Source organism: Heliangelus exortis, chromosome Z (genome assembly GCF_036169615.1).
Source record: "Heliangelus exortis chromosome Z, bHelExo1.hap1, whole genome shotgun sequence".
In the NCBI taxonomy this organism is placed as follows: Eukaryota; Metazoa; Chordata; class Aves; order Apodiformes; family Trochilidae; genus Heliangelus; species Heliangelus exortis.
The window spans coordinates 29508706-29536376 of NC_092454.1; the positions used below are offsets into that span (position 1 = coordinate 29508706).

Genomic DNA, 27671 nt, shown 5'->3' on the forward strand with positions numbered 1-27671 from the left:
TGTATATGTTTGCAGGTCCATGAAGTGGCTTGGCCAGATGTGAGTGTTTTGAGGAGTTGATGATGGTATAGGAAGGGACAAGCACAGAAATACTTGGTGTATGAATCACTGATAATGAGGGCCGTGGTAAAATAATAAGAACAATAAACTCATGAAAGCTTATATTATTTATTTACTGTCAGTATAATGTGCTGTATCATCAGAAGGCCTTTGTCACTGTCAGGAATAGTTTTTCAAGAGACATTCCAGTTCCATTTCTCGGAAATCATAAAACCAAACTGGATAAATGCTAGAAAACATACTGTATGCAGTTATTCTCCATTGGCAAAGAGATGAGTGACTGATGTTAGATGTTTGTATCTCTTAGCAACTGGGAATTGTAGGTGGTAAATGCTCTTAAAGACCACAACGGAATTTTGTGTGGTAAGTTCAAAATAAATGCAGAGTATGCTGTGCAATCATATTACTGGCTATGCCTGCTACTCTTATCTGCCTACCTGCTCTTTCATATTGAATTTGAAGGGCAAATATGAATGAATTTTCACCTATAATTTTCAGCCCAAATCCTGGTTCTGACTGTGCTTGGCTTTAATTATGCTGAATTCCTGGAAGCTGCTATCAGACCGCTTCATTCCCACATGTAAAATTATCATGAAATAAACTATTTTGTAAGGTTAAGTCACTATTTGACTCTGTATTGGAAAAAGCAGATTGCATTTGGTTTTTGGATCAGACTCTTCAATGCCTTCCAGGCACTGAAGGAGACTAGATGCTGGGCTGGCTTTTTAACCCATCTGTGTTAAATATGTAATATGCAGATATGGACTGAATGTAATTGGTTTTGTTTTTTGTATAAGTATGGAATTTGAGAGTAAGCTAATAATTTTTACTTTAAAAGGACTTTTAAAAGTACCACCATGGTATTCTGCCTTCCTTGAAGACTGCATAATTTGAAATTCCACTCTCATTTAGCGTTTTATGCATCTTTGTTGTATGTTAGGTAGTCCTGACATTTTCCTAATTTTAAGACTAATTCATAATATGACTTGCATTTAGTTACATGAATAATCCTAATTATTGTAGCTCAATGTGAAATCCCTTATAATAGTCAGCATTTTTACTGTCTTCTTTAAAATGCGTATATACTAATGGTACTGTACAAGAATAACTAGTTTAATCCTTCTTATGATTACCTCCTTCAGGTCTAGCTTATGTGCAGACTGATGAAAATTGAAATGTTTTCGACTAACCTTAGCTTGGATAGTTCCACAAACACACATTCTAATATATATTAAGTTTCTATGTATCTGTCTCTCATATTTTAAATTCCTTCAATTTCCATAACAAATAAAAATGGCAGGTTTTGTTGTGTATTTAAATTGTTGTGAAAAAAGAAAATTGTATGAGTTAACAACTACTACTGACTGTGCACCTGATGTGTAGTATTAACTCATCTGCTTTTCAATGCGATGAACAGGCAGACAGTAACAATAGGGTGATGTGGGCAAGAAACAGTGACTATTATTATCAGTGAAAGTTTGGTTTATTCTTTTCTTTGGATGACCATGGCCACCACAGGACAGTACTATGAAGCCAGCAGAGTAATCTGATCAGCTTAGAGTGCAACCCATATTTTATGCTACAACTTCAAAGCTTAATTTAAGATCATGAGCCACATAGAGTGATGTGATTAGTAAATTAGTAATCCCTTAGACTTTCTCTTAGACTCTAGCTTCTTAAGCCACATTTTGTTTATTACTTACCTTGTAGATCCAAAGATTTTAAGGTAAGCATTACAATTTTAATTTCACTGAGCAATAGGGACAGATGACTGAAATGCAAGCATTATTTACAAAGTCATTTAATCATGTTGTATTTATTCATTCAGTGCTAATCCTGAATACAGCATACTCCCTAGTGTTGCAGCAGTATATTGTAAGTAGTGTGTAATGCTCTATCTAGCAGAGGATATTTGCTAAGTATGACTACTCCACTGTTGTTCTTGAAACCGGCTACTTGTAATTATGAGATGTAGAAAGAAAACAAGAGAGGCAAAAGAACAATTTGAACTCAATCTTACCACATCCATTAAGGATAACAAAAAGTCCTTCTCCAGATACATTAATATAAAAAGGAGGGGCAGGGAAAACCTCCATTCTTTGTTGGAGGTGGGTGGAAACACAGTTACCAAAGATGAGGAAAAGGCTGAGGTGTTTAACACTTCCTTTACCTCAGTTTTCAAGACTGAGACATTTGTCCTGAGGACAGCTGCTTCTGGGGCTTTTAGAGAGAAACAGGAAGCTGAGTAGCTCCCCTGTAATCCAGGAGGGAACAGTTAGAGACCTGCTGAGCCACTTGAATCCTCACAAGTCTATGGGACCAGCTGGGATCCACCCCAGGGTGATGAGGGAGCTGGTGGAAGAGCTCGCCAAGCCGCTCTCCATCATTTACCAACAGCCCTGGCTCACTGGGGAGGTCCCAGATGGTTGGAAGTTGGGGAATGTCACAGCAATCCACAAAAAGGGACAAAAGGAGGATCCAGGGAACCCCAGGCCTGTCAGCCTGACCTCAGTGCCTGGCAGGGTTATGGAGCAGAACATCCTGGGGGCAATCACACAGCACCTACAGGATGGACAGGGGATCAGACCCAGCCAGCACGGAGTTAGAAAGGGCAGGTCCTGTCTGACCAACTTGATCTCCTTTTATGATCGGGTGACCCACCTGGTGGATGAGGGGAAGGCTGTGGATGGAGTCTACCTACAGGACTTCAGCAAAGCCTGTCAAAGGCTCCCACCATCCTCCACATCTTCTAGCATTCTGGAAAAGCTGTCAGCCCAGGGCTCAGTCAGGAGCACTCAGTGCTGGGTTAGGAACTGCTGGAGGCCCCCAGAGAGTGGTGCTGAATGGTGCTGATCCAATTGGCAGCCGCTCGCCAGTGGTGTCCCCCAGGGATCAGTGCTGGGCCCAGTTCTGTTTAATATCTTCATTGATGATTTAGATGAGGGGATTGAGTCACCATTAGCAAATTCACAGATGACACTAAGCTGGGGGGGAGTGTGGATCAGCTGGAAGGCAGGAGGGCTCTGCAGAGGGACCTGGACAGACTGGAGAGTTGGGCTGATTCCAATGGGATGAGGCTCAACACGGACAAGTGCCGGGTCCTGCACTTTGGCCACAGCAACCCCATGGGGAGCTCCAGGCTGGGCACAGAGTGGCTGAGAGCAGCCAGGCAGACAGGGACCTGGGAGGCTGGAGTGACAGGAAGCTGAACATGAGCCAGCAGTGTGCCCAGGTGGCCAAGAAGGCCAATGGCATCCTGGCCTGTATCAGGAACAGTGTGGCCAACAGGTCCAGGGAAGGGATTCTGCCCCTTTACTCAGCACTGGTGAGGCCACACCTCGAGTCCTGTGTCCAGTTCTGGGCCCCTCAGTTCAGGAAGGAGATTGAGGTGCTGGAGCAGGTCCAGAGAAGAGCAAGGAGGCTGTGAAGGGATCCAGCACAAGTCCTGTGAGGAAGGGCTGAGGGAGCTGGGGGTGTTCAGCCTGAAGAGGAGGCTCAGGGGAGACCTCATCACTCTCTATAACTCCCTGAACGGAGGTGGGAGCCAGGGGGGATCAGTCTCTTCTCCCAAGTCCATGGACTTAAGCTCTGCCAGGGGAGGTTTAGGCTGGATATTAGGAAGAGATTCTTTACAGAGAGGGTGATCAGACGTTGGAATGGGAGGTGGTGGATTCTCCATCCCTGGAGGTTTTTAAAATGAGACTGAATGTGGCACTCAGTGCCATGGTCTGGTAACCAGTGGTAGTGGATCAAGGGTTGGACTTGATCTCAGAGGTCCTTTCCAACCTGGCTGATTCTGTGATTCTGTGAGATACGGGCAATTAGGCTGATACCTAAGTTACAGTCAGATGTAAAAGAACACACAGAAGTGTGGTGTTTTGATGTATGTGTGGTATGTCATGCCACATGTTCCTGAAGGTCTTGATTTACTCTGGTGTGTAGTTTGCACCTTTGCCCTGCACAAATGAATATATTGCTTGAGATGTAACTGATAGCCTATTAATTGGGCAAATACAGATCTTGGAGGGGACTACTTAACTAACTAAATTTCTAATTAAATAGCACAGTGATGTTTCAGATTAGCAGGGGTCAAATCCTTCCCCTTATTAAGTGTATTCTTTAAACTACAGCAGCTAAACCCTTATTTATGAAATGTTCTGTGCTTTGCAAGGCTTCTGTTGTTTGTCATAGGTTGCTAAAATCTACATGATTGCATTCTGCCCTCTAGATCTAAAACCCATCCAATTTTTTTCTAAGGAAGGCAGCTAAACTCTTCCATTTTAGGTGTTTTTTGATATATGTATATATATGTATTGGAGCCTACTGTTTGGCTGTATTATTAAACATGCTAATACTGAGTCTTAGCTATGCAGTGGGAAAAAAACAAACAACAACCCACATCTGGAAAACAGCCTTCTATAACCTTTGCTGCTGTCGAAGAGTTAGCCCACTAACTAATTGCAAACACATGGGGAATATCTGTAAAGAGTAGGGTTTGGACTCAGAAAGGGACTGATCTCCCTGCTCTGGTTCAGCATATATGAATGACAGCCATTAGTAGCACTGTACCCTGTCAGAGCAGGTCTGCTTCATCAAACTGTGACCAAGTACAGCTGCTCTGCAGGCAGTAAGCACTCCAAACTATTTTAATGAAAATAGCATATGCTAAAGTAAACAAATTCTGTGAAAAAAAAAAAAAAAAATTTACCTTGATTAGAATTCAAAAGGAGTTTTTGCTTTTAGTTTCTATCAACTATCAGTGTACTGCATTTGGAAATGTGAGGAGAGCTGGAAAATCTTCTGTATTTCTGTTATCTTTCCAGTGTTACTTGATGCTTAGCAAGAATAAGTAATGGTAGTTATACAAAAGCTGGCCTCTGCACAGCAGGGCTGTGACATCATAGCCTTAAAGCATTGAACACATAGTTAATTTTCTCTTCCCCTGTGAAGCATTCTTCTCCAGAAGCGCCAAGTTTATTTCAAACAGGATATGGAAAGAAGGACAATAATTTAAAAAGACTGAAGCTTCTAGTTATTTTCATAATAGTTTCCTCACTGTGCAAGGGCTGGGTTTTTGTGGGTTTGTTTTGTTTTGTTTTGCTTTGTTTTATTTTTGGTTGGATTTTTTTTAATGTAAAGTGGTGAGTACACTGAAGATGTTATAATTAAGTTTCCTTTGCAACATCACTGTTGAAAAGTGAATGCACTCCTATTTTTAGTGAAGTTCAATACATTCTGAGGATGATTTTCATTAATTATTGGGAAAATATGACAGATTTTATTACAAAAAAAGTTCTTTTAACCAAGTGGCTAGAATGTGAGCTGCTGTCTGGCTCCATAAAGTATTTTGGTGCCTACAGAACTACTTCTGAACTCTCAGGAGGACTGGGGATTTTGAAACCACTCTTAATGGTATTTGGCATTTGTTCAACTACCTCTGTCATCACCAGAAAGTACAAAGTTACTTTCATATGCTTAGCAGCAAGAAGGGTTTTGAGAGAGAGATTTAAGCTGTTGTTTTCGTGGGGGCCATTTTATTTTTCCCTGCTGAGAAATCTGGGCTATTTGGTCTATTACTGAATTTCCTTCCAGTTAAAAGTCACATATTATGTATGTCGCTCTGCTGAAGATTTGAGTGTGTGCTCTCAGTCAGAAATATGAGTGGTCTATATACCAGCTTGTGTATTGCTTCTTCCTTTCCTTCTTGCTGGTATTTTTCATCACGTGTGATGCACAAAATGAGGCTGAGGCTGAGGCCACATTTCATGCAGCTCTGAGGTACTAAAAGAAAACTCCATGCAAGAGTTTGAAAAGAACACAACTGTCTATGTAGCTTTTACAGTAGTTGCCAGAAGTTCTGGCCCTGTACTGCCAGCTTTCCTAAGAGCTGGCTGTGTATGTGGATCTAGTTCTGTCACCATTTCAGACTTGGTACCCAGGCAAATGGTGCAGAGTATACTCTGAATTACTGCTTGCATTTCAAAAGTTCTGTGAAGTAAATATTTTAAGTTTAAGAATTTATTCATGATATGTGTAACTTGTTCTACTGATTTTTCTTGTAGTATTTGAGGTGGTGCCATAGTATTAGGAACTCTACTGTCCTGTACATTGTCAAGTTAATAGTGGCTATTTTAATTTCATTTCATTTGTTATTGTTTTTGTTAATTATTAACTTTTTAAAATATTATTTAATATTATAATTATATTAACATTATATAATATATTAACATTATATATATATGTGTATATATATTAACGTTGTTTAATATTATAATTATTTACAGAAAGTTCCCCACTGACTTCAATGCCTTTGTTTCTGATAAAATCTTGCATTGAAAGAGTGTTGGAAGTTGTGGTGGCGTGGCAGACCTTCAAGATCTTTTCTTGGTGTGCTGGACTACGCAGCACACTATGTACTCTAAACATAGGGACAATCTTATAAATTTTGCTTTTGTTTACTTTGGCTTTTGCTATTAGAAATACACAAGCAGGCATATAGCAAAAAAATGGTGTTTCTCAGAGTCTTTGACTGATTTAGCTGTTTTTTTCTACATAGCAATCCAGTTGACTACAGATGGTCTACTGAGTGTCATTTCAACAGTGAACACTCAACATGCATACAAAGGTTGAGCCCTACCCAGCAAGAATTTTTATCACATAATCCATAATTTATCAATATTCTTTTCTTTATCTGTTTTTTCTTTACTGTTTCCCTCTTGGCTTCTGTTATAACTGTTAAAATTGGCTAATGTTTTCAAGGTTCTTTTTATTAATTGTAAGGAGCATGAAGAGAGGGAAAAGTGCTATCAATGTATCATGTACTCACACAGAATACAGAAAAATCAGAAATAGGTTATTCCAGACATGTATAAACAAAAATAGTTTTCACATTTTTTGTTAATTTTTCCTTGTACGTCTGTAGTTCATGAAGTTCATCAGATGTAAAACTATTGCAATGGGTGAGAAATTTCTCACTCTGTTATAGCACAGTCTTCTGAGCTACGCTGTCATTTGGGAAGTAAAAATGTCCTGATTTCTTATCACCTTAAAGATTTTTTAAAAAATATTTAACACATTTTGATTTTTTAAAAAAAGAATTTGCAGCTCTTCAGGAGTGAAAGAAGGATTTCATTTGTGAGTTTATGTTCTTGAAGTGTTTATTCTTCCATTCAGGACCTAACATAAAGGAAAAGTAAGTTACATCAAACATCTGTGCAGTCAGAAAAAAACTGGAACATTTTTTGGAAACATGTTTGACTTTAAATTATTCATCAGGAAAAGCATTCCTGAATGCAGTTTTAGAAAGTATTTGATAAAATTGGAAAGTATTATTCTATACTACTAGGTAGTATTTGAATTTCAGGGTCAACAGCTGTATTAGCATTACCTGATATTATCTTTGGCAAATAAAACCAAATAAACAAACAAACAAAAACTAGCAACAAGCCCAAGCAAGCAAGCAAACAAACCAGAAACAAACCAGAAAAAAAAAAAAAAAAAAAAAAGATGCATTTTTTTCCATATTTTATAGGGTAAAATTAATTTATTTTGGTCTGAAAGGTTAAGATCTGAAACACTAACTTACTGTTGTGGAACATATCTGAAGAGTTAAGAGGAATACATTGTAAAGGCAGAAATTCATATACATTTTTGTTGACATTTTTGGAAAACAGGCTTCTAGTATGACTGGGAAAATTATGATTTTTTGTTTTTAAAAAAGAGGTTTTCAAAGACTGGATTCATTTAGTTTGGCAAAAGCTGCAAAATTCATATGTATTTAAAAAAGCAAAGACTTAAGTGATCACAGCTTTTGGCTCTCAGGGAGAAGGAAATGCCTTTCAAAATTCCATATTACACCAAAGTTCATTCTCTGCCTTCTCCCTCTTTCTAGCCCCTATTTAATGTTGTGTGGAACATCTGTTTTGTGAAAAGTAATGCTAAAACTGAATTTGTTAACCCTTCAGCTGGTATATGTCCAGGTTTATTGTGAGATGGTTGTTTCCTTAGAGGACTAATATGTTTAGGGTATCTTCTACTACTTTTAAATTTTTCCGCCTTTCTCTTACAACCTGTATGTGGGGTTTGTTTTTGTTTCATACAAGAAATAAGAGAAATAAGAGAAGAAATGCACACATTGTTTTTCACTGCTTTATTGAAGACAGTGCAGACCATAAAGCAGTGAGAAACAGATGCATTTGATTGCTATGCTCTCTCTTGCTGTGTTCATGTGAGGAGTAAAGATCTAAAAGAACTTTTCTACATCTCCAAATGAAATTTTGTGAAGAAGTGCCTTGTGCCTCTTGTAACAAAGGTATTCTGGACCTCAGAAAGTATAAGGGCCAAGACACTTTACAGAGAACTGAAAAATTAGGCTATAATTTATATATGTGTGTGTATATATACATACATATATATATATATACACATAGTTATATTTTAAGAGCAGAGGATATGTGGGGGATAAGCATAAGGGACCTCTGTTAGCTACCAGCTGCTGATTCTCAAATAAGAGGAGTGATGATCTGGATCTGCAGTCTCTACCTGTTTCCTTGGGCCCAGTGTCTTCACAGCCCTTGCTCAAGTATTTCCAGTTACAGAACGGTCTTTAGACGTTCCCCTTTGTCCCAGACCTGGCTACATTTACTCTTATTTTTGGATTACTGGGGCTGGATTACATTTTGCCAGGAGTCCGTACTACATCTGCTGCTGCTGCTAAGACAGCCATAAACCTGAGCTGGCCAAGGCCTCACATGTTTAATCCAGGAGGATTTCTTTTTGGCCCTTACAAATGCCAGCAACTGAATGCTGCTCTTCTCTCCACAGCAGAAACTGAGCTCCTCTTATGAAATATTCCCCATCTGAGTGCAGGAGAACAGTAGTTGTCTTTGTGGTGCCTGGGTCACCAGCTGAGCTAAAAGCTCCTCTTTCCCAGAAATTTTTTCTTGAAGCACTGTCTCTTTATTCACTTGACTCAACTAGAGACATCACCTACTTGCTGTGTAGTGCCTTATGTTTTGTTTGTTTCAGGTAACATTGCTAACAGAACTGAAAGTCCTCTGTATGAAGACACATGCTTTTCATTAATTTTTCTTTAAGTCAAGGTCTCTTTTTCACCCAAGTCTGTAACTATTGTTGATGAACACAGCAAATTTAATTAAATTACTATTTCTGAGACATAACTAATGAGGTAAGGAGAAGGAGCTGAATTAATGGCATGACAAGCCTGTGTTTCCTTATGTGACTCTAGGGACTCCCTTTGGCTTCTGAAGAACATTTCTAATATATGTTTGAGAGGGATTCTCTGGGAATGTTTCAGCAGGAGCATGACAGCTGATTTGTCTGCCTTCAGCTCACAGAGATAGTGCACAAGATTCATAATGCCTTTAGAAAAGAGAGTCTTCAGAAAAGAAATGAGCAAAGATGTGCTGAAAATTAATTAAAATTTAAAAATAACAATATTATAATGTTCTTGTTTAGCTAGATTGATAGTTTCTAGAATGTATTTATCTTCTAAACCAAGAGTTCTGTTCAAGACATCTCTTAGCAGTCTTCTAAATTGCTGAATATCAGTGAAAACATATTTTAACCACCCTATATTTTCTCTGTTGATGGAGATTTTTTTGAGGTGATGTGTTAAGGTTACAAGGGTGGTAACTACTAGTATCTGTGTTCAAGAGAGAGTGTTCAATAATTTGGGCAAAACTTTGTTCAAGTTACAGAAACACAAATCAAGAATGTAAATGAGAGAGAGACCTGTGGTACTGCTGACTATAAAACCTCTAAGAAATTTGGTCTACCATAGGTCTGACCTAATGCTTCATTATTTCACATCATGATTAGATCCTCCAGCCCTCATCTATGAATGCAGGAGCAGAGGCAGTTCATTTTTAACCTGGACTGACTAACCTACTTCTCTCCAGCCAAGTTCAGAAACAGGCAGTATAAAATTTTTATTTGTTTTAGAAAATCAATTATTTCATAGTAGGGTTATTACATGTGGGCACTATGAATTTCAGTTTTCTCCTTAGTAAATAGTCTGTTTCAAAAATTAGATTAAACTCATTCCATCAAATTTGTGCGTTGCTTTTTTAATTGTTGCATTTTACTTACACCTATAAATAGAATTATACATCAGGAAATAAAGGCCTTATGGTAAGATTCACATACACCCAGTGCCCAGCAGCCATGGAAAGAATGTTCTGTGAAAGAGAGTTCAGGGGTGCTGATTTCTTTTGAAAATCCAGCCTGTAGCTTTTGTGGTATTTATCAAGGGTCAAGTTTTCATCTCCTTCTAAGTCTCTTAGGATTATTGAAGATTTTTCATTTTTATATATATAGAAAGAAGGTATTGACCAGATATTCTGAAATACATATTAAATATACTGAACAGAGGCTGTTAAAAATCAATTCTTATGAGGTCTTCTGGATTACTAGTTCATGTTCTGTTTGAATGACAGGAGGTAGATACTCTGTTTAAGTTACTCAATCCCATACTTATTATTTTGTTACTTACTGATATTTCCTTGCCATTTTGTTTCTCCACAGAACTGACCCTGTTTGGTCAGTACAATTAACCTCACCTTGCTGCTACTGCATAATTACAATTCTGCCTATGATATGCCTAGTACTTACATGCTTGGGAAAACACTGGAAATGGAAGTGTAATGTTTCACTCACTGTTAGACAAGTGTGATACCAGCTGTGGGCACAACTATGAATTTAAGCCATGTGTCGTGATGGCTGTGCAAGAAAGTAGCATATTTTTAAAAAAGGTACGATAAAACACCTGAACTGGAAGAATATGTCACAGATGTTTTTATTTCACTTCAAGACTGGCCTGATTTGTTTTATCTGGGGAAGGTGCAAGAATGCTTATTGCTGCAAAGGCAGACCATGTAACCACTATAAACTGGCTTTGGCTTCTATATCTGAGCTAGATAGGTTCTGGGATCCAGCCAATATTGCTATTACTTCTGGTTTGTGTTTAGCAAACACTTAGCTCTATTTCTGATCTGAGTGTGTGGGGTTCATTTCATTCGCAGCCAGCTGGAGGTGACTTTGCCCTTCTTATCTGCTGTCAGATGTTGCAGGATCCATTTTCCCAGGTACTTCTGCTCCTTGTCTCCCTTTATGGTCTAACGGAAAACCATTTCGTTTTGTGCTGGATGCTGAGAGAAAGAATTTCCCTCTGGATATCAGGAAAGAAAAAATCTGTTTGTTCATTTGCACATGCCAGGACTTCTATCAGTTATAGCAATATTTGTTTTAGGTCAGATGATACTTCACCTACCACTTACTCCTCAGTGCTCTGACCATTGAGGTGTTCCCAGAAAAGTCAGGACAACCTACTTCTTCAACAAGAAGCTGGCTAGTTTTCCAACTCACTTTAATAAATTCCTGTGAAACCCAACCCTGAAACTCAACAGAGCAGACAGCCACCTTGCAAGATGAATGGGAGAGTGAGCCTCTTACACCGCTGAAAATTCTTCCTGTATGAACTCTATCTAGCCACAGTTTTCTGTCATAAATATTCCATCTCTTCTATCCTTGAGCCTGGATAGACCATTGGATTTCTAGTGGAAGATGAAGGGAGAAATGGTTCTCAGTCAAAAGGAAGCTCAGGGGGAGCAGATGATCAGGCAGAATCTGCAGAGAGCATCACTCAGGTCCTTGCTATTTTCTTCTCTTCCTTCATCCTGTGCCCCAAGTTCTCAGAGCTGCTCTGAGTGTGTCCTTGAGCCTCATGGTGGTGCTGGAGATTATGGCTTGGAAAACTGAAATTCTGCTCAAAAGCTTGATTGTATGCTGTCATACTGCATATGTCTTTGGTACAGTCTCCTATGTCCTCTGATTCTATGAGCAAATAGCTGGAGGACAGGAGTGACTGCCCATTGAAAACCAGGATGTTTGTGAGGCCACCAATACCTGAGAAGGTCATGGATGCAAACATTTTTATATAGAGTATTACCTATTTTGTAACATTCTTACTGCCTAAATTAGTGTCAGAGCTCAGGCAAATTAAGATTTCTATCAGCATAGCCAAGTAGCTCACCCTTCCAATCTGTCCAAGTCGTCCTGGAGGTGGCTCTGCCTTCTGGGTGTCAGCCTCTTCACTCATCTTGTTGTCATCAGCAAAATTCATTAGGCTGCTCTTGATCCCAACATCCAGGTTGCTTATGAAGATGTTAAACAGCATCAGGCCCAATATCAATCCCTCAGTGACTCCACTTGTGACCTGTTTCTATTTGATATTACCCTCTGATTATGGTCTATCACATTGGTCCCCACCCACTGCACAGACCCCTTGTCCAGGCCATGCCAGGTCAGTTTCTTCAGGGGGAAGCTGTGGGGTGCAGTATCAAAACCCTTGGAAAAGAACAAGTAGCTGATGTCCACCACTAGTCCTGCACTAAGTGAGTGGGTTACTTTGTCATAGAAGGCAATTAGGTTTGTCAGACATGATTTGCCCCTGATAAATCCATGTTGGATTTTCCAGAGTATGTGTTTCAATTGACTTGTGATCATCCCCAGGTGGGTTTGCTCCATTACTTTCTCAGGGACTGAAGTAAGGTTAGTGGGTCTATAATTGCCTGGGTCCTCCTTGGAATCCTTCTTAAAGATGGAGGTGATATTAGCCTTCTTCCAGTCTTCAGGGACATCTCCTTATCTCTCTTATCTCCATGACTTTCCAAAGTTTATGGAGAGTGGCTTTGCAATGACATCAGCCAGCTCTCTCAGCACCCTAGGGTGGATGGCATCTGAACCCACTGATTTGTATGGGTCAAGTTATGGAACTGGCTGGTTAAATACAGACCTTTAGGCTGGGACCAGGGATGCATCAAATTGACTGAGCTAGTGGTATGAATTTTTAGATAATTATAAAGTTGGCTAAGCTACTTGGTCTTCTATTGGTAAACACAGCTGTAGCAGTTTGCTAGATGTTCAAGTGGAAAACAAAATAAAAACCATTAGTTTATGTCTTATTTTTCATGAAAGTGTCCTCAACATGTTTATTAATGTTGTTTAATATCAATCTCTTTGAATCGAAGTGCCAGCCCTACTAGGCACCAAGCTCATACTAGGGATTTGAAGTGGTCTGACTTCATCTGTGCAACTTGACTACCACAGAAAACACCTCCTTATAGCCTAAATGGGCCCTTTCAACTCCCTGCTTGTTTCTTACTGACAGTACTCTGAAAATAAATTGGTAGCATCAAATTACTTAATTGGAAGCAACTTGATGATGTCTTTTTACTGTATAACCTCAGTAATTATGGAAGTGTTGTTACATACCAAAGAGTTTATTAAGCTCCCACCTTTGAAGCAATGGCAGACTGTGGCCTCAGATGGGGTAGGCTTTCACTTCCCTTGTCCTCTTTACTCAAGTATTTTAATTTTGGGGGGAGTTCTTTCTATCCTTTCTGTTTAAAGACAAAGGGAAAATACTGCCATAAGAAGGGGAGGAAACCTGTCATATAAAAGAGCTTTTTTTTTTTTCTTTTAAATAATAGAATAATAATAATGGGAAGGGATGGTGCCAACCAGAAAATCCCAGTCAGTTCCATACCTGCATATTTTTAGAGGTTTTTTTTCAGCACTTTAATTTCATTAAAAGAAGAAAACTAATTTATGCTTTTTCTCAACAAAAGTAGTCTTAGCTCTGGAACTTCCATCTCTGGAAGTTTTTAAGGCCAGGCTGGACAGGGCAACTGATCTAGTGGGAGGTGTCCCAGCCCATGGCAGGAGGCTTGGAACTTGATAATCTTAAAGGCCCCTTCCTACCCAAACCATTCTGTGATTCTCTGTTAAGGAGTATTTTCTGCTACTGTGAAAGAAACCTGAAACACACTTAGCAGTGGGGCTGAGTTGTTTCCAAGGACTGCAACCAATTCACTTTTTCTCCTGATTCTAGGGAAAGAAGAACAGAATAGAAAAATCTGAAGTGCATCAGACTGTAATTTAAATTGGAAAATAGGAAAACTTGCTTTCAGTCTTATTTCAATTTTTGTGCTTAGGTTTTGGGGTTTTTGATAGGGAAAGGTTGATTGTCTTTGATTAAAACAGTTTAAAGGTTGATTAGTATATTACTGGTATCCATCTTATCCATGGGGCTCTGCACTTTAGCAGTAGAGTACTTTAATATGCATATATTATCTTTCCTCATTTTCACAGCATTTAAAAAAGAAAGTTATAGTAAGGATTTATTGCCCGTGTTTGTGCTGTTTGTGCATATAACAAGCCTTGGAAAAAAATAGTAAAATAAAATCTTTTTGACATAAGTTTTTGAGAGAAAATGACTTTAAAAAAATATGGTTTTAATTGAAACATCATCGTCATGGCTTGGCTTCACGAACTAAGCTTTAATAAGGGCTCCCCCTAAGCTTTAAGAAGGGCTGATGAGGCCAATGCAGGGCAGGCAGTGTGGTTGCAAAAGGCACAGCAGAAAGTCTCCTGTGAGGGGACAGCCAAGGTCTCCCAATTGAAGCCATACTGATTTAGTAAATACAGTTTGATCTTTAGTACTGGATTGAACCGTTTGTGTCTCTTCACCATGGACTTCAAGATTTTAAAACTAAATCTCAAACTCTCTCCTCATTTTCTTCATGGATTGTAAGAAAAAAATAAGGCTTCCTGTCTTTTAAAATCCCAATTTGCTTCTCAGTTTTGAATGAGGTGGTTGAAATTGAATGAAATTGAATCATTCAGATGAATGAAGCAAATACTTATTATGCACCTGCAGAATAGTTTGTTTCTGTTAAAAGCTGGTTTAACATTTCAGCTTATTCTAGCTCCATTTTCTTTGGCTTTGGCTTCTATTTCTTTAGAGATTTTATTTTTCTTAAATATTCTATATACTACGGAATATTTTTGTAGCTCAAATTTGTGTTTACTAGATTACTACTTTGCACAGGATATAATAATTTCATATTTAAATATAAAATGGGGAATCTGAAAAGAAAAATGTCTTTAAATCAAGCAAGATCTGAAAGCCAGCTATAATAAAATTTCTTTCAGTTCTACTCACCATGCCTAGGTCGCAGTGAAGATCTGAGAAGCTGGCTCCCTGAAGAAAGGAGATTTGATAGAAAGCGTTAATAAGTTTTCCCACTTCACTAAACTTAGTTTTACGTGTCACTTCAAAAGGAGACAGATGGGTGTGTGAGATTAATTTCATTCTGCCATTTGTATAAGTTGATTGCTTTGTCCGAGAGATAGAATTAAAGTTTTAGTTGAAATTATTCTCTGAATAATTTCTGCCTTGGCAAACTTTCACTTTAAATTACAGAGCTGTATATTCTCTGCATTTCTGACCCGTAAGTATTTTTGAAGCAGACATGTTTCATTAAGGAGTATGTGGTCTTGGCCTTTTACACCCATAAAAAGTTCTGCCACATAGTGCAGGTGGTACTGTCTCCAAGTCAAACAGATAGGGAGCTTCCTGCTGTAAGGCAGGTCTTCTTCCACCTACCATGCAGAACTCTACCTCTTACAGGTGACAAACTAATTTTAATGTCAGGCATCTTTACAGCCTGTTGGAGAAGGATGACAGGCTTAATTTTCTTTTGCAAAATAATTTTAGCTTCATGTGATCCTTCTTCATTCCTTCACAGTATATTTTTGAAAGTATTTTTCTCGGTTGATCCAGAGCATAGAAAACTCTTTCAAAATCTACTTTGCTAGGTAGGATTTTTGTATGTTTATGACTTCTATCACATAATTTTTCTTTTAAACTCTGTGCTTACATAGGGACAAGCAGAAAAATTGAGTGTTTCTTTAAGGCTGTCTTGACAATCAAGGCAATGTCATATTTTCCATCAAGAATACCAGATCTATGTCGTGTGTGATTTAACCAGCAGTTTCTGCATGAAGAACAGTGTTCACTTTGTTTACTGGAGGATTACTGAAAATCCTATAATTCATCACTGGTCTGTTAGAAGCAAGTTTTGGCTGATTTAGTGCCTCATTCGGAATTGAAATGTACATATTTTGCCTTAAATGTTGAGTATTCTGTTTCAAGTCCTACATTCTTTCTTTGTGTAGACTACAAATAGCCTTACTATATATTTTTGTAAAATGACAAACCATCTTAATGAAAGAAGATACTTTGAGGCATGTTGCTACAAGATTTAAAAAGTGTAAGAAAGCTGTTTTTCAAAAGGAAATAACTATTTCAACTGTATGGCTATTATAATGAATTATGAGGATCTGCAGTACTTTTTCACACATGAACTAGTATGTGTAGCATTAGAGATCCGGATGGGTTGATTTAAGGAGAATAAATGCCTGTATTTAATATCCTGTTTCTTACATCAGTCACAACTCATGCATTTACTTAATACCTTAGCATGTTAAGCATTAAGTATGGGCTGGTAAGAATCAAAGACATTTAAAATTTCTGCTTCCTTAAAATCCTTTTCACTTTCCTTGCTCTCTGATGGTATTTTGCTCACATGGTATAAACCAAATGACAAGCAATCATGGCTAACCTTATCTCTGTTTTATCCAAAGTTATGCTTTCTTTTTCTGTAACAGTAGAAGCTCCATCACTTTCCTTGTGGAACAACTGGGTTGTTTTGGTCTTATGAATGTACAGATTACAACTAAAGCACTGCTTGAAGCTGAGGCAGATGTCTATGCAAGCATTTTGACCAAAGCTTTAGGATGGCTTATGTTTCCTCACATGTGCTTCCAGGAGGCTGAATGACTTTATAGAACTAGATAGTTAGCTGCTCTTTCAAAAAAAGTAGTCAAAGATGTAACTCATTCTGGCACTTCACAGCACTTCACAGCTTCAACAAATGAGCTGTAGATAATAGCTTTTCCCAGATATTAATTAAGAAATTTGCAGATAATAGTTTTTCCCAGATATCAATTAAGAAATTGAAGCAAGAAGAGGATTAGCATCCAACATTTAATTTTCTTTCAGTTAAAAAGTATTTTACCCAAACATCTCGTTTTAAATTAAGCTATTACAGTATTATTCTTAAAATAAACTCAGCTGAGCATTCAGACTTAATACTTTCAGGCTGGGATTAAAAATAAAACTTGCACTACTTTAGATAATTAATATCATTCAAGAAAATAATTGTGCACTTGATGCTCTATTTTTTGACAAGTGAATAGGAGTTCTGTTGAGAACTTAAATTTACCACCTGGCTTCCTGTTTTTCCCCACTGGGACCTCTTTTCCCTCTACTTATATACCTCTACATCCAAGCTTTTCTCCTAGAGCTCTGAAGTTCCTCCATATTCAGGCTCTCCATTACCTTCTGAAGACTTACCCAGACTTTCCTAGGTCCCTTGCTTTCGTTTTGCCTTCCTGCCTTTCTTTTTAATAATTTGTATATAGAAGTTCTTCCCTGCTTGGGGTTACCAAGCTAAGTTGCAGCACACACTGCTTGGCAAGACCTGAGGCCAGACATGTACCTTACAGCTGGCAGTACACCTTTCTTCACCCAGCAATCTCCATTCTCTTTGCATGCTTGGAGTGCCTTGGGCAAAACACCACTGCCCACCTCTCAGTCACAATACTGAGAATACAGAATTTCAGCTTTGTGGCCCACACATGTTGTAGATCTGTGTCCATTTACTTAATGAAGAAACAGTGACTTACAGGAGTAAACAAGGTGCCTTTAAATACTGTGTATAATTTCTTGTGTAGCTGTCACTTTGGTTTTCCTGTCTTTGGCAGAATTAAATGTTACAACAGGAAAGCTGGGGTACCATGTTTCTCCCATCCCTTCAAAATCAAAATAGCTCTGAAAAAACCCCACTGTGCTCTGTAAACAAAAGCCATTGCTCTGGGGAAAACAAATGACAAATGACTATTTTTGAGTGACCAGGGCTGTAAAATGCACACAGTGGTACCCAGTACTGGAGAATACAGGAGTCACCAGTGAAGCCCAGTGTAAAACTTCACATTTGTGCTTTTCCTCCTCTCCTTTCTGGCCCAAACATCAGCCACACCAGTTACCACCATTGTCTAGGTCTTACACTGTTCTTTCTCCAAGTACCTATCCTCACCTTTGTCCATACCTACTTTCCTTTCCTTCCACAGAAACGTGTGTATTGTCCCAGTGGTGGCTTCTGTGTGTTAGTTAAGAGTGCAGGCCTGATGTCTGGGATCATTAAAGAAACTGAAATCCCTTTCCACTAAGCTGGTAAACAATCACCTTTGTGCTGGGTACCTGGTCACTACTAGTGTTTTAGCATGAAACCCTTGACTTTTTCAAGTGGCTTTCGTGGTCTGAAATGTGTTATCCAGAATACTGTTCTACTAGCTTCTTATATTCATTTTCAGAAAATTACTTGAATTTCTACATTTTTAAATTTCTCTTAAAAGGTAAATGCTTAAAAGTTACTGGAGGAATGGGACTAGAGAGATAAAAACCCCAAATATTTACTAAATGCATAATTATGCACATACAACATAGTCCTACCTATGTTAACACTCTCTTTGCAGTATGATACAGAGTATCTGTTCTACATGTACAGATAAGATTTCAGATTAACTGCAAGTAATCTATTCTGTATATGCAGTCAGTTTTGAAAGGCATTTAAAATGCAGGAGATAAGAGATGAAAGAGTTTCTGCTAGTTCTGTGGGCACTGTGGATCTCCAAGATCAAAAGGCTCCCTATTTGAAAACCCATTTCTATTTTTGAAGATCTACAGAGCATTACTCTTGGTCTCTGGTTCAGTTATGAGATTGTTTTAACATGTCTTACATAACACTTGTCTCCAGAGCTGTTGTGTATACATGAGCAAAGTGATATATTTTTAAAAATGAGACTTGAAAATGTAGCAATGTTTGTTTATAGATTTAACAGTGTAAAATCTTAACAGTCAAGCAATGTGAGTAGAAGATATAAGAAATAACTTGATCTACATTGTTTGTTTGCAAAAACTGTTGCAAAAGATTTTAGGGAAAAATATTTTAGTCTTAGGAATGTACAAATTTTAACTCAACTTTGGTTGATTAATGTTAATTTTCCTCACATATATAATGCACAGCTTACAATTGTACAAATTTAAGTCAACTTACTATGGTTGATGAATCTTAATTTTCTTCATATATTTAAAATGCAGAGCCTATCTCTGCACAAATGCACAGTTCCTAAAACAAACCAGTCACTGTTTAAACATCTAGTATAAATAATGAACCACTCCATTACCAAGAATATAAATAAATGGAGACAAGTAAGGGTTCTCTAGAGCTGAAAGTTTAGATTATGCAAAAACTTCGACAGCTGTAATTTGTAGGTCCTTGTAGACTGAGGGGTGTGAGTGATGTAAGCTCTGGAACACAGGCATTTAATGTATGTCTGTTTTGTCATTTTGCCAAAAAGCAGGACTTCACTGTTATGCTTGTGTACAAATTGTGGCAACATCTGGCAGAAAAAAAATTCACGTAACGCATTAAGCTTTACAGTATGGAGCACAGTGCTCTACTCCATGGTGAGGAAGAACTCAACATTTTAGATAAGTCTGATCATAAACCTCTTTTCTCTGGATAAAACTGAGAAAGGAGAGAAAAAGATACTCTTTTATTTGCATGTTAAAATTTAAAGTTAATTTAAAACTAAAAGCTAGTTGAGTCAGAAATGGGCTTCTGATTAGTTTGTAACTTAAAAGGTTTGTTTGTTCTTATGATTAGCTAGTTGAAGAGGTGTAGGATCTTCTGATTTGAGCATGTAAATCCTCATGCCTAGGAACGTAAATAGAAGCAACTCAGTTCTCTCTCAACCCAAAAGTAACTACACGCCTCTAACTTCAGTGTACCACAGTGGAAAACAACTTAACCAACACCTGGGCAGTTTTGGTAAGAAATAACTTCTAAAGACCCAATATCAAGCCAGTAAATTTTAAGTATTTTCATTAGGGTTAGTGCAAGTCCTTTGGCTTAAATGGATAATCTCAAAATATAAATAAAGCAAGTTCTTCCCTTGGGGTGGGGGGAGAAGGAGAGAGAGGGAAGGAGGGAGAGTGAAGGAAAAGTAAAGATAGATGGAGAGTGCAGACTGATCATGAGCACACCAAGATGAAATGTATCCTTGGTCCAGGGAATTTTTAAAATAAACAGAGTATGGTTCATATTTTATGGCTCTTGTCCAGAATATTTACAGAAACATTGTAGCCTATTCTGTCTGTTAAGTCTGTATGACAACACAAGCCATCATGAACTACGCAGGTTCCATGCTAAGTAAGGTGCTCTGCTTAGCTCTCAATTTTGAAGCACTCACAGTTACCTCTTTCAGTTCATAAGGCTGTTTGGGTTTTTTTTTCTCCATAAAAATGCTAATTTTTTTTTTCAACTATGATTAAACTGCTCTTAGCTGTTTACTGCAATACAATAGTGACACTCCTCACAGCAGTCAACTCTGCTGTTTCTTACTACTGTGGGGTAAGGATTGCCACTTAAGGATTGCCACTTCATTCCTCTAGGAAAAGAAGAGATGAGTGGGGAAATGCAAGCGGGAAGAGAAAAATAAACAAATTAATGGATTTATTCATTCTAGTGGTATTAGGGATTTTTATAACATTTCTGAATGGTATGCAGCAACTTCAGATATTGTTTGCACAAGTTGTGGTCAGTGTGGTAGTGGTACCCCTTTGATTCTTCATTTCCATCAGCAGCAAGCCTTACAGTACACATAGAAAAGACAAAGCTCACTAGTAACAATTTGTCTCATGCCTGCCATTGGGAGGCTTTCTGCAGCTTACCTGGGGGAACTGCAGCTCCAGGCAGGAGGGCTGGAAAATGTCAAGAGGTATGTTGGCAGTGTTGCTGCCCTGCTGCAGCACATGCAGGGAAGGGAAACAACTCTGTCACTTCTTTGGTTAACTCAGGTTGCAAAAACTGTGGGGGTGTGTATTACAAGTTGTGTTTACTCATACACTCTCCCAACTTAACAAGAAAAGCTACCCAGTGTTACCCGGTGTGTTTTTTCTAAGAAGCTGGTCTGGGAAATTATTTTGATTATCAGAATTCCTTAATTATATTTATTCATATTTAAAAATAATGCTTAGTGACTTCGACCATGGCTAAGGAATCACAAGTACAAACAGAAGGGTTTTTTTGCCTGGCTTTCCTGCAACTTGGTTTTGCAGAACTTTTACTTTTGAAAAGATTTCCCACAATTAAAGTATCAGAACCTCTCATAAAATTGCAGTCTAGTACTGTGAAATACTGTGAGTAAATACAGCTGAGCTAACACTGAATAATTTCATTCCTATTGCTACTGAACTATAATTTAGTCTCCAAGTCTTAAATTTTGATTATCCTTTTTTATATTCTAGTTGACTGAAGTGTGATCAGTATTAACTACATCTGATCCTGCTGCTCTCTGCCTAGCTGTGCCCCGTGTCCCCAAGATCTCTCTTACAAACCTTAGCAGAGGAAAATGGCAACATTAAGGCTTCACATTACTTTTTTTGTATCATGTTAACCATTACAGCACCTACGCAACTTCTTTTGAATGCCTTATCACTAATATGTGGAAAAACTACAGCAATTTTATCTTATTTGTATTCTGTAATAAAATATTATGCTCAATATAGTTTATTAAACATACTTTTGCATGTCATAACTGACATAACTACATTTTTTGTTAACCTTACTAATGTCATACTTGCATGATACGCTAGCACTAACGCTGATGTTGAATGTTATGTTCTTTAACTGAGAAGCAAAATGCATTAAAAATGCCTCTAGTTGCACTAGGGGAGGATTAGATTGGATATTAGGAACATTTTCCTTTGGCACTGGAACAGGCTTCTCAGGGAGTGGTGGAGTCACCATCCCTGGAGGTGTTTGGAATACATGTAAGATGCGACACTTCAGGACAGGTTTTTTTTTGGCACGGTGGTGTTAACAGTTGAATTTTATGATCTTAGATCTTTTCCAACCTACTAAATCTATGATTCTATGAAAGTCTGATGCAGTCTTTTATATTAGCTAAAGCATCAAGAGGGTCTTGCTCAAGTCAAATTTTACAATAAATATAAAGTACACTGAGAATTACCATTTTATGACTCAGGCCATTTAAAGGTCAGTTCAAGTCTGCTTAAAAAACCTTGTTACAGTATCAGAATACAGTATATATGTTCATTTTTTTTTTCTTGGTAGTTCCACAAAATCGTGCCAAATGAAGTGACAGAAATTTTGCAGTAATTTGCAGAAATTTTCTCTCATGAAAGGTGATGGGTAGAAGGTAGATGGTAGAATTATGGTAAGGGAATTCAGTCTTTCTGTGACTACTAGAAGTTGAGTTGCTGTGCTGTAGAAATAGATGTGTATTCCTTAAAGCTGACTGTTGCAGTCTACGGATCTCCTTCTTTGTCATTATCACTTAATTTTTCTTTTTGCCATTTTGTAGAACTGAAAAGGGATATGTGCCAATTAAGGAATTTATCTGTTATTCATTTTTTAAAATCCTATTGACAGCTGTTAACCATGGAAGAATTGCAGTACTAGATATTAAATTGATCTACCCTTTAATTTCTGAATGAGATGTGAAATATGGAACTAATCAAATGGATGAAGTTAGGTATTTCAGATACAAGACATCATCGAGTAACAGAGCAGAGAAAAACAATCCAGACAAGAATAACAAGGTTGGGGGCAATACATCAGTTGGTTGGCTTTCTGGGTCACCGTAGTTATAAATATCTGAGAAGCCATTCCCAGAGTAAAACAAGAGTTGGTTTGTTTTAGATCTTAGACCAGATCTTATCTGCACTGACAGAACAGGACTGTAAATCACCCAGTCTTTTTCATGTTGTCTGCTTTGTAGAAAACCTAAGATGCAGTAAGTAGTAGTTGTAGCAGAAGATCCAGAGCAGCTTTTTCTTGGTGTATTCTGAATTTCGTACCTAGTGATAGTGCAGCACACGCAAGTAACAACTCTGCTCTTTTCAAAGATGCGTTTTCCTCAGTGCTACAGAGAGGTAATGGTGAGGTTGTGGATAGCATCCTACCTGGTGCTTTGAACAGAATTCCTTAAGTTACTTCTCAAAGCATTGGAACACGCATACAGAGCAGGAGAACTAACCTGTACCTTCAGTAACACAGTAACTGCTACCCAATGCAGGTACTCTGCCAAGATGTGGCAGGAAAGAGGCAGATTCTCATGTACCTCCTAACAGTAAGGATGAAAGAGCTGGATGCTGGATGCTCACAAAGAAAGTAATGTTGTAAATAACAAGAATTTAAAAAGATAAGTGCAGAGAAATTACCTCTTGATTCCAGAGAAGAAAAAGCTCTGCTTTCATGAAACTGGTGGCAGATGGAATAAACTCTCCTAACCTTTAGTACCATGATAGATTACATCTTTCCACTTTAATGATGGCATGTCTGAGACTGCTAGGAAAGGCATCTAGTGGTTGCTAATTTTATGGTAATCTTTTGTCATGTAAATGTCACTTACTATAAAAGATGCTGAGCCCCCAGGCAGCCGTCACATAATTATTTCTATTGCTGTGGAGTTCTGTCAGGTTGAACTCAACCAACTGGGCTTATTTCATAAGAGAAATCTATGCTTTTGATGGGAAAAAAGCTGTTGGTGTCATATTAATGTTGAATTGTGGCACTGAATTCAGACTCACAAGTAACCCTTGCTAAGACAAACTTCATTCATCTGAGGGTCCTTTTTATACTCTGAATCACTCCCCAGGATCCACCTGCAAGACCGTCCCAGATTCCTCCCACCAAGGTCCAGTACTTTTCTGGTGTTTTTCCAGTGCTTTTTCACCCTTCCTTCTAGTAAACAAGGTGGCTTCATCAGCACATTTCTTTCTAATCACCCACATTAACTTTGCCACCCGCCACATTTTCCCCTTTCTTGTTTTAGCAAGCTTATTAATAGCACAAGCTAATACAAACTAAAGGTAAACAAATATCAATAGAATGAAACCTCCCAACGTAGAAACTCTCCTTAACAATTTTACAAGAAAGTTTCCACCCCTTTTCAAATTCAAATTTTTAGGCTCAACAACAGAAGCCATCAGAATGATGATAATAAACAAAAGCAAAACAGGTGTTCCTTCAATAACACAATGGGCCTGCTGAGTAGAAACTGCTGCTGGAGGTCTTATTTAAAGCTTGTCGCATTTCATGGGTCAATGATCGGGGTGATGCTAAATCTGGATTGCCTTTTATTAATGAAAACAGAGGATGGGTGTCTTCTGTGGTGATCCCTAAAGGAGGCCTGATGCAATTAATAGCTCCCAGCAGTCTTTGAAGGTCATTGAGTCTGCACACTTGCTGTAAGTTTCACACTTGCTTTAAGTTTCATTTTCTGTGGAGTGATGGTTTGATTTTGTATCCTTCAACCAAGATATTGCCATGGAGCCACATTTTTCAGGTGCCACAGGCAGCCCTACTGCTTGCACACTGGCAGTAATTTCAAGATCATCTACTTGTTTTTGTTCTTTTGCTGCTATCAAGGTATCATCCGTATAATGATAAAGTATAACAAGTACTTGGCACTTGTTCCAAATGTATGGGAGCGAGTATTTTGGCAACAAGCCACCGACAGATAGGAGGGCTATTAACCATTCCTTGAGGCAGGACCGATCAGGAGGAGCCGAGGCATTTATGGAGGGAACTGGAAAGGCGAAACATGGAGCATCCTGAGTACAAGGGAATTGTAAAGGAGCACTCTTGCAGATCAATGATTACTGGAGACCACTCCGGCGATACCACTGTGGGAGGGCAAGCCGGGTTGCCGCGCCCCAGTGGGTTCTATTACCGCACTCACACAGGGTAGGTCCTGTAACAGCCTCCACTTCCCACTTTTCCTTTGAATCACACAGACTGGAGTATTCCAGGGACTCATAGAAAGCGACAATGTGCCCTGCATGCAGCTGCTCAGAAACTAAGCATCAGGGATGATGCAGCTTCTCCTTTGATAGGGGCCACTGATTCACCCGAACCGGGCGATCAGCCTTAAGGGCCGCGGTGCACTGCGTACCAACAGCCCCTATTAAAAAACCTGTCTCCGGCTTTGTATTGACGTAAGGCAGCGGAGATGTTACAGGCCATCCCAGGCCTCTGGGATGTTAGAGAAGGCCTTCATGGCCAGTCCAGCGAGCCGAGCAAGCCCTTCAGCTGGAATGGCGGCTTGCGCCGAGGACTGCTGAAAGCGTCCCTCCCTCATTAAAGTTTGGGCAACTCTCGAGTTCTCGCCTCTGCTGTCTCCCCTCTGGCCGGCGCCATCGCAACGCCGCTACGCTGCTAGCCGGTGGGGCTGGCGCTGCACAGTGCCGGAGCGCCTGGGCTGCAGGATGCGAAGGCCTCCGGTTCTCCGCCTGTGTTCGGCTCCTCCTGCTCCTCTCCGCTCGGAGCGGACCTGCTGGGGGGCTGGGGTTTACTCACGGTCACCCCACTCCTCCCCGGGTCCCTCCGCCGGACCGTGGCACCTCTCGCCTCTCCGGGGTCGCTCTGCGCTGCAAGCAGCAGAGGGAACCTCTGACGTCACAGCACTGGCGCACACTGCGTGCAGCGCAAGCTAGCGTGGCACGTGCGTGTCGGGTTATTTCCTCAACTGCTCCAGGCTGAGGGCGCCAGGTGCGAGATCGCCGCCATTTTGCGATCCGTCCGAGCGCTCTTCTCCCGGGGACGCACCCGCCCTTCCCGCCGGTACCCCTCCCGGATCAGAAGGAAAAAACTCCCGACGTCTCCGGTGAGGCCGACTGAGCCGACAGGGACAGACCGATGCTGTGTCTGAATAGGGTCGGTGTCACATTTCGAAACTGCAGCCTGGCCAGGCTGTAGCAAGTTAACTGTTTCCGACTCCACGGAGCAGACAGTTAGAAGGCCTGGAGCCCACGCAGATCTTTTAGGCTTCGGAAAGCCGCGGTCCCAGCAATGTAGTGGCGCTCTTACCATAGTGCGTTGCTAAGCCCCATAATTGGCCCCGATTCTGTCCCATACTTCAGAATCATACACGTTCTGCGAGTTTAAAGAGGGCTCCTGCTCCTTGGCCCGTAGAAGCAACTGCCTCTATGACTCTGCCTCTGCCTTAAGACTGTAACGTCTTAAGCCCCGACCTTGTTTTTCCAATGTGTGTCTAAGCACTATCAGAACACCTTCCTGTTTTGCCGTAAGAGAATTCCCTATCTCTAGTTTGGTTGCTCACCTTCTGACCAGCAGAACTAATCCAATGGTGCACCAATTATTTTTCTGTTCCTTTTTAGTTCAGCCACCAGTGTAGACTGCCATCTGCTTTTAATCTAGCGCCATTTGTGCCGCTAAATTCACTGACTCACACCTTACTCTTGTCTGTGACAAACTTCAGTTATCTGAGGGTCCTATTTATACTCTTAGCCATTTCCCACCCCACCCCCGCCGCCCTCCCAGGGTCTGCCTGCAAGACCCTCCCAGATCCCTCCCACCAAGGTCCAGTATTTTTCAGTGGTATTTTTCCAGTGCTTTTCCACCGTTCCTTGTGGTAAACAAGGTAACTTCATTAGCACATTCTTTTCTAATCACCCACATTAACTTTGGCACCTGTCACACTGAACAGTGTGTACAGCAAAATAGTCGGATGAGTGAGAAGACAGGAACTCTGCTTTAAGTCATCTTTCCATCCAAGTGTCTTGAACTGTAGTGAACTCCCCTCTTCCACCCTGGTCTGCTGTTGTCACTCCTACTGCCTGACTCCTTTCAGTCTTGACTGAGCCTCTGATCTGCGCATCTTGAGCTCAGACTGCTGTTTTCTTCATGTCTGTCAGTTTCCTTTCTGAATTAGCTGATTTGCAAAGTATCACAGATTACGGTGCAGTAGTGCAGAACAAGATGGCAATTGTCTTCTCAGCTCTGCACCAGCCAGACCTGGGAAATTCATATAATGCAGGGAAAGTAGTTTAACTACATGTGCAAGCAGGGATGGAAAGCATTAATTGAAATTATGTTTCAGTACCAGAGAAATTAAAGGGGAAACTCAGTATTTTAGAATATACCCAGTACTGAGAATAAACAAGTAGGGCTGGAAGGAGGATCTGCGGAACTATAGACCTGTCAGCCTGACCTTGGTGCATGGCAAGGTTTTGGAGCAGATCATCCTGAATGACTTCAAGCAGCATGTAGAAGACAATCAGGGGATCAGCCCCAGCCAACATGAGCTAGAAAAGGAAGGTCCTGCCTGACCAATCTCATCTCCTTCTATAACTGGGTGATCCACCTAGTGGATGAAGGGGAGGCTGTGGATGTGGCCTACCTAGATTTGAGCAAAGCCTTTGACATGGTGTCTGTGAAGGGACTTGGGGGAAACTCTTAAGAGGAGAAGCTGAGGGCACTGGGGTTGTTTAGCCTGGAGAAGAGGAGACTCAGGGAGGATGTTATCACTCTATAACTACTTGAAGGGAGGTTGTAGGTGTGGGTCAGGCTCTTCTGCCAGGCAACTGGTAACAGGACAAGGGGGCACAGCCTGAAGCTGCACCAAGGGAGGTTTAGGTTGGGTATCAGAGAGCACTTCCTCATGGAGAGGGTCATCAGGCATTGGAATGGGCTGCCCAGGGAAGTGGTGGAGTCAATATCCCAGGAGGTGTTTAAGGAAGGGCTGGATGTGGCACTTAGTGCCATGGTCTACCAGTGTGGTAGTGTTAGGTC

General features: G+C 39.8%; 1 protein-coding gene across 2 annotated transcripts in view; it reads left to right on the forward strand.

Annotated features, from left to right (window-relative positions):
* Positions 1–27671, forward strand: part of ROR2 (receptor tyrosine kinase like orphan receptor 2) — a 161978-nt gene that overhangs the window by 71359 nt on the left and 62948 nt on the right. The window contains exon 1 of one of the 2 annotated variants that reach the window (XM_071731414.1): positions 25632–25793. The exons of the other annotated variant lie outside the window; for it this stretch is intronic. The gene's annotated coding sequence lies outside the window, so the exon portion shown is untranslated. Of the gene's footprint in view, positions 1–25631; positions 25794–27671 lie in introns of those variants that run through there. 2 annotated transcript variants of the gene reach the window in all.